This window comes from Dama dama, chromosome X (genome assembly GCF_033118175.1).
Source record: "Dama dama isolate Ldn47 chromosome X, ASM3311817v1, whole genome shotgun sequence".
Lineage (NCBI taxonomy): Eukaryota > Metazoa > Chordata > Mammalia > Artiodactyla > Cervidae > Dama > Dama dama.
Genome location: NC_083714.1, coordinates 153,243,220 through 153,257,913, shown reverse-complemented (window position 1 = coordinate 153,257,913; position 14,694 = coordinate 153,243,220). Strand labels below are relative to the sequence as shown.

At 43.9% G+C, this 14,694-nt stretch overlaps 1 pseudogene; it reads right to left on the bottom strand.

Moving 5' to 3' along the window:
* Nucleotides 1-9,619: 9,619 nt before the first annotated feature.
* On the bottom strand, nucleotides 9,620-14,309 carry LOC133052957 (PI-PLC X domain-containing protein 1-like; annotated as a pseudogene).
* Between the last annotated feature and the right edge of the window lie 385 nt (nucleotides 14,310-14,694).

Genomic DNA, 14,694 nt, shown 5'->3' with positions numbered 1-14,694 from the left:
AAGGAGATCCAACCAGTCCATCCTAAGGGGGATCAGTCCTGGGTGTTCATTGGAAGGACTGATGTTGAAACTGAAACTCCACCACTTTGGCCACCTAATGCGAAGAGCTCACTCCTTTGTAGAGACACTGATGCTCGGAAAGATTGAGTTCAGGGGGAGAAGCGGACGACACAGTATGAGATGGTTAGAAGGCATCACCAACTCAATGGACCTGAGTTTGGGTAAACTCTGGGATTGGTGATAGACAGGGAGGCCTAGCATGCTGCGGTTCACTGGGCCGCAAAGAGTCAGTCATGAGTGAGCAACTGAACTGAACTGAGCTGAACACAACACTGTAAATCAACTATACTTCAATTGAAAAGCAGCATGACTGGAAAAAAAAAAAAAGATTGGGACATTTCATTGTATATAAAGTTTATATCCAAAGAAAATTGCTGTAAACAAACACAGCTCACTACTAAATGGCAGGCTTGCTGAAATACTTACAGAGAGACACACTGATGTCTGCAATTTACCAGAAAATGCACCAAGGAAAAAGGTCAATTGATGACTGGACAGAGGCATCGGCAAATGGAAAAGGTCAATTGATGACTGGACAGAGGCATCGGCAAATGGATAGCTATACGACAAAGGAAGTATTGTAAAATCGTTACAAAAGCAGACCCCTACACTTGCTGTCTACAAGGGACCCACCTCATACCAAGGGACACATACAGAGGGAACATACACGTTTGCAAAAAGGTATGTCATGCAAATGGAGACCAAAAGAAAGCAGGAGTATCAATACTCATATCAGATAAAATAGACTTTGAAAGAAAGGCTGTGTAAAGAGACAAAGGACACTACGTAAGAATCAAAGGATCAAACCCAGAATATATATACGTACCCGACATAGGAGAAGCTCAATATTCATAATGCAAATGCTAACAAAGAGGAAAGGGGAAATTAACAGTAACACAATAAGAATAGAAGACTTTAATACACCATTCACACCTATGTATAGATCAACCAAACAGAAAATTAGCAAAGAAACACAAATTTAAATGATACAATGGACCAGTTAGACCTAATTGATATCTATAGGACATTTCACCCCAAAACAATGAAATTCACCTTTCTCTCAAGTGCACATGGAACATTCTCCAGAATAGATCAAATTCTGGGCCATGAATCTAGCCTTGGTAAATTCAAAATAATCGAAATCATTTTGAGCATCTTTTCTGATCACAATGAGGTAAGATGAGATGTCAACATCAGGAAAAAAAAAAAAACTATTAAAAATAAAAACATATGGAGGCTGAACAATGTGCTTCTGAATAACCAACAAATTACAGAAGAAATAAAAAAGAAATCAAAATATGCATAGAAACAAATGAAAATTAAAACACGAGAACCCAAATCTATGCCATTCAGTAAAGCAGTGCTAAAGGGAAAGTTGATAGCAATAAGAGCTTACCTCAAGAAACAAGAGAAACATCAAATAAATGACCTAACTTTACACCTAAAGCAACTAGAAAAAGAAGCAGTGCAGAACCCCAGGGTTAGCAGAAGGAAAGACAAGATAAAAATCAGGGCAGAAAGAAGTGGGAAAAAAAAAAGAAAAGGAGACTATAGCAAAACTCAACAAAACTAAAAGCTGGTTCTCTGAGAAGATAAATAAAATAGACAAACCACTAGCCAGACCCATCAGGAAAAAAAGGGAGAAGAATCAAACCAGTCAACAAAATTAGAAATGGAAATGGAGAAATCACAACAGACAACGCAGAAATACAAACAATCACAAGAGACTACTATCAGCAGCAGGAAGAAATGGACGAATTCTTAGAAAGTATAACCTTCTAAAACTGAACCTTCTAAAACTGAAGGAAGAAAGAGAAAATTTTACCAGACCCATCAAAAGCATGGAAATTGAAACTGTAATAAAAAATCTTTGGACAAACAAAAGCCCAGGACCAGTTGGCTTCACAGGTGAATTCCTCCAAACAATTAAAGAGCTAACACCTATCCTACTCAAACTGTTCTAAATTATTGCACAACGTAAACCCCCAAACTCATTTTATGAGGCCCCCATCACCCTAATCCCAAAACCAGAGAAAGATGCCACAAAAAAAGAAAACTACAGGCCAATATCACTGATGAACATACAGGAAAAATCTTCAACAAATTCTAGCAAACAGAATCCAACAACATATCCAAAAGGTCAGACATCATGACCAAGTGGGTTTATTCCAGGGATGCAAGGATTCTTCAATATCTGCAAATCAGTCAATGTGATAAATTGCATTAACAAACTGAAAGGTAAAAACCATATGGTTATCTCCATAGATGCAGAGAAAGCCTCTGACAAAATTCACGCATTTATGATAGAAACACTCAAGAAAGCAGGCACAGAAAGAACACGAATCAACATAATAAAAGACATATATGATAAAATCATAGCAAACTTTATCCTCAAAGGCGAGAAATTGAAAGCATTTCCCCTAAAGTCAGGAACAAGACAAGAGTGCCCACTCTCACCACTACTATTCAACATAGTTTTGGAAGCTTTAGCCATGGCAATGAGAGAAGAAAAAAATTAAAGGGTATCCAGATTGGAAAAGAAGAAATGAAACTCTCACTGTTTGCAGATAACATGATCCTCTACACAGAAAGCCCTAAAGACACCACCAGAAAATGACTAGAGCTAATCAATGAATACAGAAAAGTTGCAGGATATAAAATTAATACACATAAATCCTTTGCATTTCGATACACTAACAATGAGAAAACAGAAAGTGAAATGAAAAAGCAATCCCTTTCAGCATTGTGGTGAAAAGAATAAAACTACCTAAAGAAACAAAAGACCTATACATAGAAAACGTTAAGACACTGATGAAAGAAATCAAAGATGACAGAAATACATGGTGAAATATACCTTGTTCATGGATCTGAAAAGTCAACATAGTGATAATGAGTATACTACCCAAGGCACTCGTAGATTGAATGCAATCCCTATCAAGCTATCACTGGTATTTTTCACAGAACAAGAACACACAATTTCACAATATGGATTGAAATACAGAAAACCTCGAAGAGCCAAAGCAATCTTGAGAAAGAAGAATGGAAGAGGAGGAATCAATCTGCCTGACTTCAGACTATACTGCAAAGCTACAGCCATCAGGACAGTATGGTACTGGCACAAAGACAGAAATATAGATCAATGGGACAAAACAGAAAGCTCAGAGATAAATCCACACACCCATGGACACCGTATCTTTAACAAAGGATGCAAAAATATACAATGGAGAAAAAACAATCTCTTTAACAAGTGGTGATGGGAAAACTGGTCTACCAAATGTAAAAGAAGGGAACTAGAACATTTTCTAACACTGTACACAAAAACAAACTCAAAATTGACGAAAGATGCAGTACTAGACACTATAAAATGCCTAGAGGAGAACATATTCAAAACACTCCCTTACATAAATCACTGTAGGATCGTCTATGACACACCTCTCAGAGTAATGGAAATACAAGCAAAATTAAACAATCTGGACCTGATTAAACTTAAAAGCTTGGGAACAATGAAGGAAATTATGAGAAAGGTGAAAAGACAGCCTTCAGAATGGGAGAAAATAATAGCAAATGAAGCAACTGACAAAGAATTAATCTCAAAAATATACAAGCAGCTCCACACCAGAAAAATAAATGACCCAATCAAAAAAATGGGACAAAGAACTGAAGAGACTTTTCTCCAAAGAAGATATACAAATGGCTAACAAACACATGAAAAGATGCTCAGCATCACTCATTATCAGAGAAATGCAAATCATAACCACATGAGGGATCATCTCTCGCTGGTCAAGATGGCTGCTATCAGGAAGTCTACAAACAATAAATGCTGCGGAGGGTGCAGAGTAAGGGAACCCTCTTACACCGTTGGTGGGAATGTAAACTAGAATGGCCCTATGGAGAACAGTGTGGGGATTCCTTAAAAAACTGGAAACAGAATTGCCAAGCAACCCAGAAATCCCACTGCTGGGCATACACACTGAGGAAACCAGCACTGAAAAAGACATGAGTACCCTAATGCTCATCGCAGCACTGTTTACAATAGCTTGGATATGGAAGCAACCTAGATGTCCTTCAACATACAAATGGAAAAGAAAACCATGATACACATGACTCAGCTATTAAAAAGAATGTATCTGAATCACTTCTAATGAGGTGGGTGAAACTGGAGCCTATTATAAAGAGTGAAGTATGTTAGAAGGAAAAAGACCCATAAAGTATATTAACACATATATATAGAAATTAGAAAGATGGTAATGATGACCACATATGCAAGGCAGTAAAAGAGACACAGATATAATGAAGAGACTTTTGGACACTGTTGGAGAAGGCCAGGGTGAGATTATTTGAGAGACTAGCAGCGAAACATGTATATTACAATATGTAAAATAGATCACCTGTCCCAACTTTGATGCATGATATAGGGCACTGAAAGCCGCTGTAGTGGGGAAACCCTGAAGGGTGGGATGGCGAGAGAAGCGGTAAGGGTTTCAGGATGGGGAAGACATGTACGCCCATGGCTGATTCAGCTCAATATATGGCAAAAACCACCACAATACTGCAAAGTAAGTAGCCTCCAATTAAAATAAATACGTTAATTTAAAAGAAAAAGACCCATGTACCTGCTGTCTATAAGAACCGCACTTCAGACCTAAAGACACATACAGACTGACAGTGACAGGATGGAAACATATATGCCATGCAAATGGGAATCAAAAGAAAGATAGAATAGCAATCCTCATATCAGACCTTAAACGAAAGAAGATTACAATAGATAAGGGAGGACACTACATAGTGATGAAGGGATCAATACAAGATGAAGACATACCAATTGTAAACATCTATGCCCCCAACAAAGGAGCACCTCAATACATAAGGCAAACGTTAACAGACATTAAAAGAGAAATTGACAGTAAAACAATCATAGTTGACTTTAACACCCCACTCACAACAATGGACAGATCATCAAAAAAGAAAATTAATGCAGAAACACATGTCTTAAATGATACATGAGATGAGATGAATCTTATTGATATCTTCAGGACATGCCATCCAAATGGAGAAGAATACACCTTCTTCTCATGTGCACAGGGAGCATTTTCCAGGAGAGACCACATCTTGGGTCCCAAATCAAACCTCAGTAAAATGAACAAAATTGAAATTATATCAAGCATCTTTTCTTACCAGAACACTATGAGACTAGATATCAATTAGGAGAAAAAAAGAAAACTGTAAGAAACACAAACACATGGAGATGAAACAACACGTTTCTAAATAACCAACAGGTTGCTGAAGAAGTCAAAATGGAAATCGAAAATTTTCTAGAAAAAAATGACAATGAAAAAACAACAACTCACAATCTATGGGATGCAGGAAAAGAAGTTCTAAGAGGGAAGTTTGTAGCAATACAATCCTAACTCAAGAAACAAGAAAAGCATTGAATAGACAAGCTCAATTGACTCCTAAAACAACTGATAAAGAAAAACAAAACAAACAAACAAAAAAAATAGCCAAAATTAGTACATGGAAAGAAATCATAAAAATCTGAGCTGAAATAAATGAAAAATAAATGAAAGAAACAATAGCAAAGGTCAACAAACTAAAAGCTGGTTCTGTGAGAAGATAAAAAAAATTGACAAGCCTTTAGCCAGACTCATCAAGAAACAGAGAGAGAAGAATGAAATCAACAAACTTAGAAATGAAAAGGGAGAATTACAACAGAAAATGCAGAAACACAAAGGATTATAAGAGACTATTATGAACAACTCTATGGCAATAAAATAGATAACCTGGTAGAAATGGACAGATGCTTAGAAAAGCTCAATCTTCCAAGACTGAAACAGGAAGAAATAGAAATTATGAACCACTCAATTACAAGCTCCAAATCGAAGCTGTGACCAAGAAATTCCCAAAAGACAAAATCCCAGGACCAGATGACTTCACAGGTGAATTCCATCAAACATTCAGAGATGAGCAAATGCCTATCCCTCTAAAACTCTCTCAAAAATATTTCAGAGGAAGGAACACTTCCAAACTCATTCTACAGGACTACCATCACCCTGATACCAAAACCAGGCAAAGACAAGACCAAATAAGAAAACTACAGGCCAATATCACTGATGAACATAGATGCAAAAAATCCTCAGCAAAATTTTAGCACACAGAATTCAACAACATATCAAAAACCATGATCAGGTTGGCTTTATTCCAGGGATGCAAGGATTCTTCAATATTCGCAAATCAATTAATGTGACACACCATATTAACCACAGGAAAGCTAAAAATCATATGATAACCTAAACAGATGCAGAAAAGGCCATTAAATTTAAAATTTTACAATTATTAAATTAAAAAATAATTTTTCAAAAGAAATAAACTTAAAAAAGGAAAACAACATTGAAATAACTCAAATGACCATCAACTGGTGATCAAATAAATAAAACATGCAATACAAAATTATTTGGCCATCAAATGAATGGAGTTCTTATATAAGCTATAACATGTTAGAGCTCTGAAATGATCATGTTAATTAAAAGAAGCTGGGAACAAAAGGCTGTGTATTGCATTATTCTGTTCGTGTGAACACATATGTCTTAGATTAGGTAATTCTCTGAAGACCGAAAATAGAGGAGTGAATGCAAGGGCCCAGATGAAGGGGGAAATGGAAAATGTCTGCCAGCAAAAGAGTGTTTCCCAATTGGAATGATGAAAATATTCTAGAATGAGGCTGTGATTATGGTTATTCAACCTATTAATAAGTTACAAATCAATGAATTATACAGCTTAACTAGTATATTCATGCTACAGGTACAACATTTCAATAAATCAAACGTATTTTTTTTTCTTTTAAACTACTGAAATTAACTTCTACATCCAGGAATATTATCCTTCAAAAGCAAAGGAGCAGGAGATATTTTCATATGAACAAAACATTGGGGAATTCATTCTCAGCAGATACCTTGTCTGTAAGAAATGTTAAAAGAAGTTATTTACACAGAATAAGATGATATTTAAGAGAAACTATGAGTTAAGAAAGACTGTTATGTTGAAGTTTGACAGAAAACAACAAAATTCTGGAAAGTAACTATCCTTCAATGAAAATTTAATTGAAAAAATAAACGAATGCAAATTGAAATGAAGGTTTTTATTCTTATTATTAATTGGTTAAAGATAAATGCTTTTTAGGGCTTCTGTATCTGTGTTTTTCACTGACTATGAATCTTCATAATTAAAGTGGGTTTCACGTATACAAGATCCAGTTTCACTCAGTGGTAAAGAATCCGCGTGCAATGCAGGAGCTGTGGCAGATGCGAATTCCATCTCTGGGTCAGGAAGATCCCCTGCAGCAGAGCATGGAAACTGACCCCAGCATTCTTGCCTGGAGAATCCCCATGAACAGAAGAGACTGGTGGGCTCACAGTCCATGGGGTGGCAAAGAGTTGGACACGACGGTGCAAGTAAGCAACAGCAGACACACATTCCTAACAGAAACTCTGAAGATACTAAATATAGATGAGAAAATTCTCAGCCTAAACAAAGGAAAACAAACAAAAATCCTAGATTGTAGAGCTGAATTAGAAAAGGTTTTAGGCAATAAAATATCTCCCAACACTAGTGTAAACAGTGTGTTCCACACAAAAGAGAGGAGTCATTTTTAATACTCACTCAATAGAAAAACCTTCTAGTTACATTCATAAATTAAAGGAAATGAAAATGTCCAGAAAACATAGTATAAAATCTACTGATCATTTTATATCTAATTAAGATGTTAAAACTGTAAGGGAATTTTTAAGAAAAAAAGCCTGTGAAAATTTAAGCAGCACCCAATGAAAATTGTTGGACACGACTGAGTGACTGAACTGAACTGAAGCAGTCCCAATGAATGTAAATTTATTTTCTTTTCTCCATAGGCTCAAAATAATTGACAATTAAGAATGAATTTCACTTTAACACATATTTTTCAATTTCAGCAGGATGTTTTACATTCAAATATAAGATTTTTCAAGCTAAAAAGGTTTGTACCTTGCAGTGACTATATTGTTTCACTGACTTAGACATAAAGACACATTGTGTGTATCTATCTTGACCATCTTTGTGGTATCACTGTGCATTAAGAATCAACTGTTTGAATGTGGGGTCTGTGGAGTTCTCAGGTCACATACTGTTGAAGCCTAGCTTGAAGGATTTTGAGCATTATCTTGCTAGCATGAAATATGAGTGCTGCCATGTGGTAGTTTGAACATTGTTTGGCATTGCCCTTCTTTGGGATTGAAATGAAAACTGACGGTTTTCAGTCCTGAGGCCACTGCCAGGTTTTCCAAACTGGCTGACCTATTGAGTGCACCACTTTAACAGCACCGTCTTTTAGGATTTGAAAGCTCTCAGCTGGAATTTCATCACCTCCACTAGCTTTGTTCGTACTGCTGCTTCCTAAGGCCCACTTGACTTTGCACTCCTGGATGTCTGGCTCTAGGTGAGTCATCACACCATCGTGGTTATCCAGGATAATAAGATCTTTATTTTTAAATTTACAGTTCTTCTGTATATTCTTGCTACCTCTTCATCTCTTCTGTTTTAGTTAGGCCCATAACGTTTCTGTGCTTTATTGTGCCTGTCTTTGCATGAAATGTTCCCTTGGCATGTCTAATTTTCCTGAAGAGATCTCTAGTGTTTCCCATTCTACTGTGTTCCTGTGGTTCTTTGCTTTATTCAAATCCCTTGTGAGTATACTCTGGAAGGGACAAATAGACTCAAGGGTTAGGCCTGGCACACATGGCACCAGAAGACCTATGGATGGAGGTTCCCAACATTGTGCATGAGGTGGTGATCAAAAGCATCCACAAGAAAAAGAATTGCAAAGTGGCAAAGTGATTGTCTGAGGAGGCCTTACAAGTAGATAAGAAGAGAAGAGAAACGTAAAGCACACACGGAAAGATATAGCCACTGCCATACTGCCTCCCCCGCCTCCCGATCTGGGGGTCACCCTCTGCTGCTCTCGGTGCCAGGGGGAGGGGACAACCCAGACTCTCCTACTGGGAAGCCATGGACCGGGTGTTTCTCCCTAAGGATGTGATTGTATAAATCATGCACTCACCTTTAATCATCACCTCACACTCTGCATTCGCCAAGAGACACACGGAGGACCGAGGAGACCACGGACCCTGCCACCTGGCCACACCTCTGCAGTCACCATCATTCAGTGGACGGGCGGACGGATGACCAGCCCCGCAGGACAGGGCTGAGAATAGCCTCTGCAATGCCCAGCTCCTAAACATGCCGTCCATCAGCACCAAGGCGGCTACCGGTTTCGGCCGGCGATGGCACAGGACGTGACTGAGAGGCAGCCTCCGTGACACCCAGCTCCACCCACGCGCCATCTGGCGGCCTCGAAGCAGCTTCCGGATCAGCCCAGTGACGTCACAGGATGTGAACCAGGAGTGGCCTCGCAATGCTCAGCCCCTCAGTGCGTCGTCCGTCAGCCCCGAGGCGGTTTCCGTTTCATGCTGGTAACACGAACGTGACTGAGACGCAGCCTCCGTGATGCCCAGCTCCAGACACGTGCCATTTGTCAGCCCTGAAGCAGCTTCTGGTTCAACCTGATGACATCGCCAAAAAAACCCGACGGCCCAGATGAAGTCGCCTGCGATGGTGTTGGTATAGCCGGCAGCTGACCCCGGGCACTGGCCCCGCACCCATGCGCAAAGGTAGTGGAGCCAGGGACCAGGCCAGGGGAATGAGGACAAGCTGCAGGTTCAATGTGAGGTTCATGCCGGCCATGAACAGCCTGCCTGGGACAAGACAGGGGCTGCAGTTCATGGTGCCAGCTGTGGGGTCAGCCGCCTACATGTGAAGTCAATAACCCACAGAGTCATGTGACAAACCAGACCATGTGGTCACCGACTCACATGGTCGGTCACCCACCCACGGGGTCACTTCATAATGTGGTGATCCCTCCAAGTGGCCACCAACCCACGTGGTCAACCACCCATGGGGGTCACTAACCTGCGAGGTCATGTGGTCACTAACCTGCGAGGTCATGTGGTCACCTGTCCACATGATTACGCCCTCACACCATCACCCACCCACGCAGTCACCCACTCACCAGGTCAGCAACTCACATGGTAACCCACCCTGCTGTCAGGAGTTCAAACCAGTCACCCACCCACATGGTCACCCACCCACAGGGTCACCAAGCCACACATCTCCTGCCCATGTGACAAATAACCCATGGGGTCACCAGCCCATGCAGTCACCAAGCTGTGCCATCGCCCCCCAGACTCTGGCCTCTGCAGGGGTCAGAGATTCAGATGTCCGACAGAGACCCAAGTTCAGACAGCAGGGACTCACAGGGGTGTTGACTGATTAATTTCTCCTGTTACAGAGGGCAGGCGGGCTGGAAAGTGACCCCAGAGATGTCCACGTACTGACCTCGTGTGGTGGACACAAAAATGTCCGCATGGATGTTCACGTCCTGTCTACATCCTGACCCCCTGTGGTAGCCACAGTAACATCCCCAAGGATGTCTATGCCATGGTCCCCAGGTAGTGAACAGAATAACGTCCCTTAATATGTACTGTTCCATTTCTCCTCTTGAACCCAAACCCAGCCCCGTGTGCTAGGACATGCGTGTGACCAGGTGTCCTGGTATGAAGGCGGCACTCACCTTGGTGGCTGCAGCTCTTCATGTGCTCCAGGTAGTGGACGAGGTCTAGGTTCTTCACCTGGTTCCCCCACTAGTAGCGGATACTGGGCCACAGTTCTGCATGCTGACTCATGGATACCTCGTCCTTGTATGACAGGATGACCTGCTGGCCCCGGGACCATGGCTGGCGCAGAGTTGGCACCTCCTGTGGGGAGAATCATCCAGGTGCCCATGAGACGTGTGCACAGGGGTTATTGGGGTGCCTTGTGACACGATGTGTCAGGTATTGGGGGTGTCCCAGAAGCTACAGCAGTGTGTGGATTATTGGGGTGTCTATGAGCAGTGATGGACTGGTTATTGGGTTCTCTGTGAGAAGAGACAGTCAAGGGTGGAATAATGGCATGTGTGGGTAGAGACACTAGTGGGTAGATTACTGGGGTGTCTGAGTGGAGAAGGTGGTGGGTGGGTTATTGGGGTGTCTTGAGCAGTGATTGGTAGACTTTTGGGGTGTTTGAGTGGAGACAGTGGTGGGTAGATTACTTGGGTGTCTTGAGCAGTGATGGGTCAATTATTGGGGTACATACCTGAGTGGAAACAGAGGTGGGTGGATTATTGGGATTTCTGATAGGAAATGGCAGGTGGATTACTGGGGCTCTTGAGGTGTGATTGATGGATTTTGGGAGTGTCTGAATAGAGACCAGGCAGGGTGCATTATTGGGGGTGCCTGTGACCAGTGATGGGCTGGTTACTGGGGTGTTTGAGTGGAGACAGTAGTGGGTGGATTACTTGCGTTCTGTGAGCGGCGTCACCTGGTACCTGAATCAGCCTCATGCAGCAAGCAGATAGTTGGATTACAGTGAAACCTAGTGCTCCCACTGCCAGGAGCATGGGGAGCCTGTGGCCCCTGCTCACCCCACGGAAACACAGCATATCCCCAAAGATGTTCTTGAAGCAGCCCATCAGGTACTCATGCAGGTCCTCCATCATGCCCTCGGAGTTCCTGCATGCCAGGATGACCACCTCCTGGGGATGGTTCTCCAGCCACTCTGAGATCTCTGTGAGGGCGTTCTGGATGGAGGTGGAGGAGAGGGGCCTTGTAGTGAGAGACAGAGGGGCGTGGGTGGGGACTTCTCCCCGCACAGCCCCTCTACAGACGGGTTGGGGGTCTTCACACACAAAGACATAAAGCGTGGTGCCTGCTCCCAAGGGACCCAGCCTCTTCTGAGTGGCAGTGGGGAGCTGTGGCATTGCTTTGGGGTGTGTGTGTGTTTGTTTGTGTGTTTCTGTGTGTGTATGCAGATGCTCTGGTAGGTACAGGTGCACACGCACGTGTGCATGTGTTCAGGGTCTGTGTGTGCACGGATATGCATGTGTGTGTGTGTGTGTGTGTGTGTGTGTGTGCGCACAGCAGCAGAGAGCAGTGCTTATAATACTGTGTGAAGTTTGTACTCCAGGGAGCGTGGGAGGCCAGCGGCCAGAGTGAAACATTAAGTGACTTGTCCAGCAGCCGAGAGAATGAACTGGACACCCGAAAACTGGTAGACACAGGAAAAGATGTGTCAGGGACCTGGTTTAGCCAAATTCTGGGAGACACCCCAGAGTCATGGGGTACAGCTGTGGGTTCAGAAATGCATGTTGGTCAGGAATTCTGAGTGCCTGATGCCAGAGGTCAGCCCTCTCGTGCCAGAAGTGGACGTCTGTCTGTACCCTTAGAGATCAGTGTCTTCTAACTGGAGTGGACCTGTGTTGTCCCCTTAGAGGTCTGCCTCTCCTGCCTGGAGTGACCAGATGTCCATCTGAGTGGATGTGTGCCCATCCCCTCCGAGGCCTTCCATGTCCTACCTGGACCAGACGTTGGTGTCCCTGGCTGGCGGACCCCCGTCCATACCCCCTGCCCCCGCCCCCACCTCCACAAGGGCCGTCGTGTACACCATGTGGCCAGAGTGCAGGTTCCCCTCGGTGCCCTCTTCTGTGTGTGCCATCTGCAGGTCCTCACACCCAGCATCTAGCTGCTTCGTGATGCTCAGCACCTGCACACAGAGGTCAGTCACCTGTGCTGGGCACAGAGGGTAGCCCCCCGCTCAGGGGCTGGGCATGCACTGAGGATACCCAATGAGGGCCACATCGTCCACTGTGAAATCAACAGTGTTGGTGCTGCCCTGCTTTTGGGAACAGGGTTGAGGCCCTGCTTCTGGGAACAGGGTTTCCAGTGTCACTGGTCACATGGAGCACACAGCCTGGGTCCAGATTGTGGTCTTGGGGGGCAGTGTTCTTGCAGAGTCCAGCCTCACCCTCCTCTCAGGCAGTCCCTGGGTGGAAGCACCCTGTGGGTTCACCAGCCCAGGCTCCAAACACCCAAGCTGGACCCTTGGACATGAGGACACACAAGACCCATGGTATCAGAGTCATCCTATTATAACTTCCCCCCTCCACAGTAATAGCCCCCCACTACAGTAAGGGTCCTCCTTGATTATGAATCCCCTCTCCACAGTAGGGCTTCCCTGGTGGCTCAGCTGGTAAAGATTCTGCCTGCATTGTGGGAGAGGTGGGTTCAGTCCCTGGGTTGGGACGATCCACTGGAGGAGGGAAAGGTTACGCACTCCAGTATTCTGGCCTACAGAATTCCATGGCCTGTCTAGAGTCAGACATGACTGATCAACTTTCACTTTCTCCACAGTGACATCCCCCCTACATGGTCATAGCCCTATTTATTGTTGTATCTACCCTCTATCATATTAGATAGCTCTCTACAGTAATGTTGCTGCATGAGGCTGATTCAGGTACCAGGTGACGCCGCTCACAGAACGCAAGTAATCCACCCACTACTGTCTCCACTCAAACACCCCAGTAACCAGCCCATCACTGGTCACAGGCACCCCCAATAATGCACCCTGCCTGGTCTCTATTCAGACACTCCCAAAATCCATCAATCACACCTCAAGAGCCCCAGTAATCCACCTGCCATTTCCTATCAGAAATCCCAATAATCCACCCACCTCTGTTTCCACTCAGGTATGTACCCCAATAATTGACCCATCACTGCTCAAGACACCCAAGTAATCTACCCACCACTGTCTCCACTCAAACACCCCAAAAGTCTACCAATCACTGCTCAAGACACCCCAATAACCCACCCACCACCTTCTCCACTCAGACACCCCAGTAATCTACCCACTAGTGTCTCTACCCACACATGCCATTATTCCACCCTTGACTGTCTCTTCTCACAGAGAACCCAATAACCAGTCCATCACTGCTCATAGACACCCCAATAATCCACACACTGCTGTAGCTTCTGGGACACCCCCAATACCTGACACATCGTGTCACAAGGCACCCCAATAACCCCTGTGCACACGTCTCATGGGCACCTGGATGATTCTCCCCACAGGAGGTGCCAACTCTGCGCCAGCCATGGTCCCGGGGCCAGCAGGTCATCCTGTCATACAAGGACGAGGTATCCATGAGTCAGCATGCAGAACTGTGGCCCAGTATCCGCTACTAGTGGGGGAACCAGGTGAAGAACCTAGACCTCGTCCACTACCTGGAGCACATGAAGAGCTGCAGCCACCAAGGTGAGTGCCGCCTTCATACCAGGACACCTGGTCACACGCATGTCCTAGCACACGGGGCTGGGTTTGGGTTCAAGAGGAGAAATGGAACAGTACATATTAAGGGACGTTATTCTGTTCACTACCTGGGGACCATGGCATAGACATCCTTGGGGATGTTACTGTGGCTACCACAGGGGGTCAGGATGTAGACAGGACGTGAACATCCATGCGGACATTTTTGTGTCCACCACACGAGGTCAGTACGTGGACATCTCTGGGGTCACTTTCCAGCCCGCCTGCCCTCTGTAACAGGAGAAATTAATCAGTCAACACCCCTGTGAGTCCCTGCTGTCTGAACTTGGGTCTCTGTCGGACATCTGAATCTCTGACCCCTGCAGAGGCCAGAGTCTGGGGGGCGATGGCACAGCTTGGTGACTGCATGGGCTG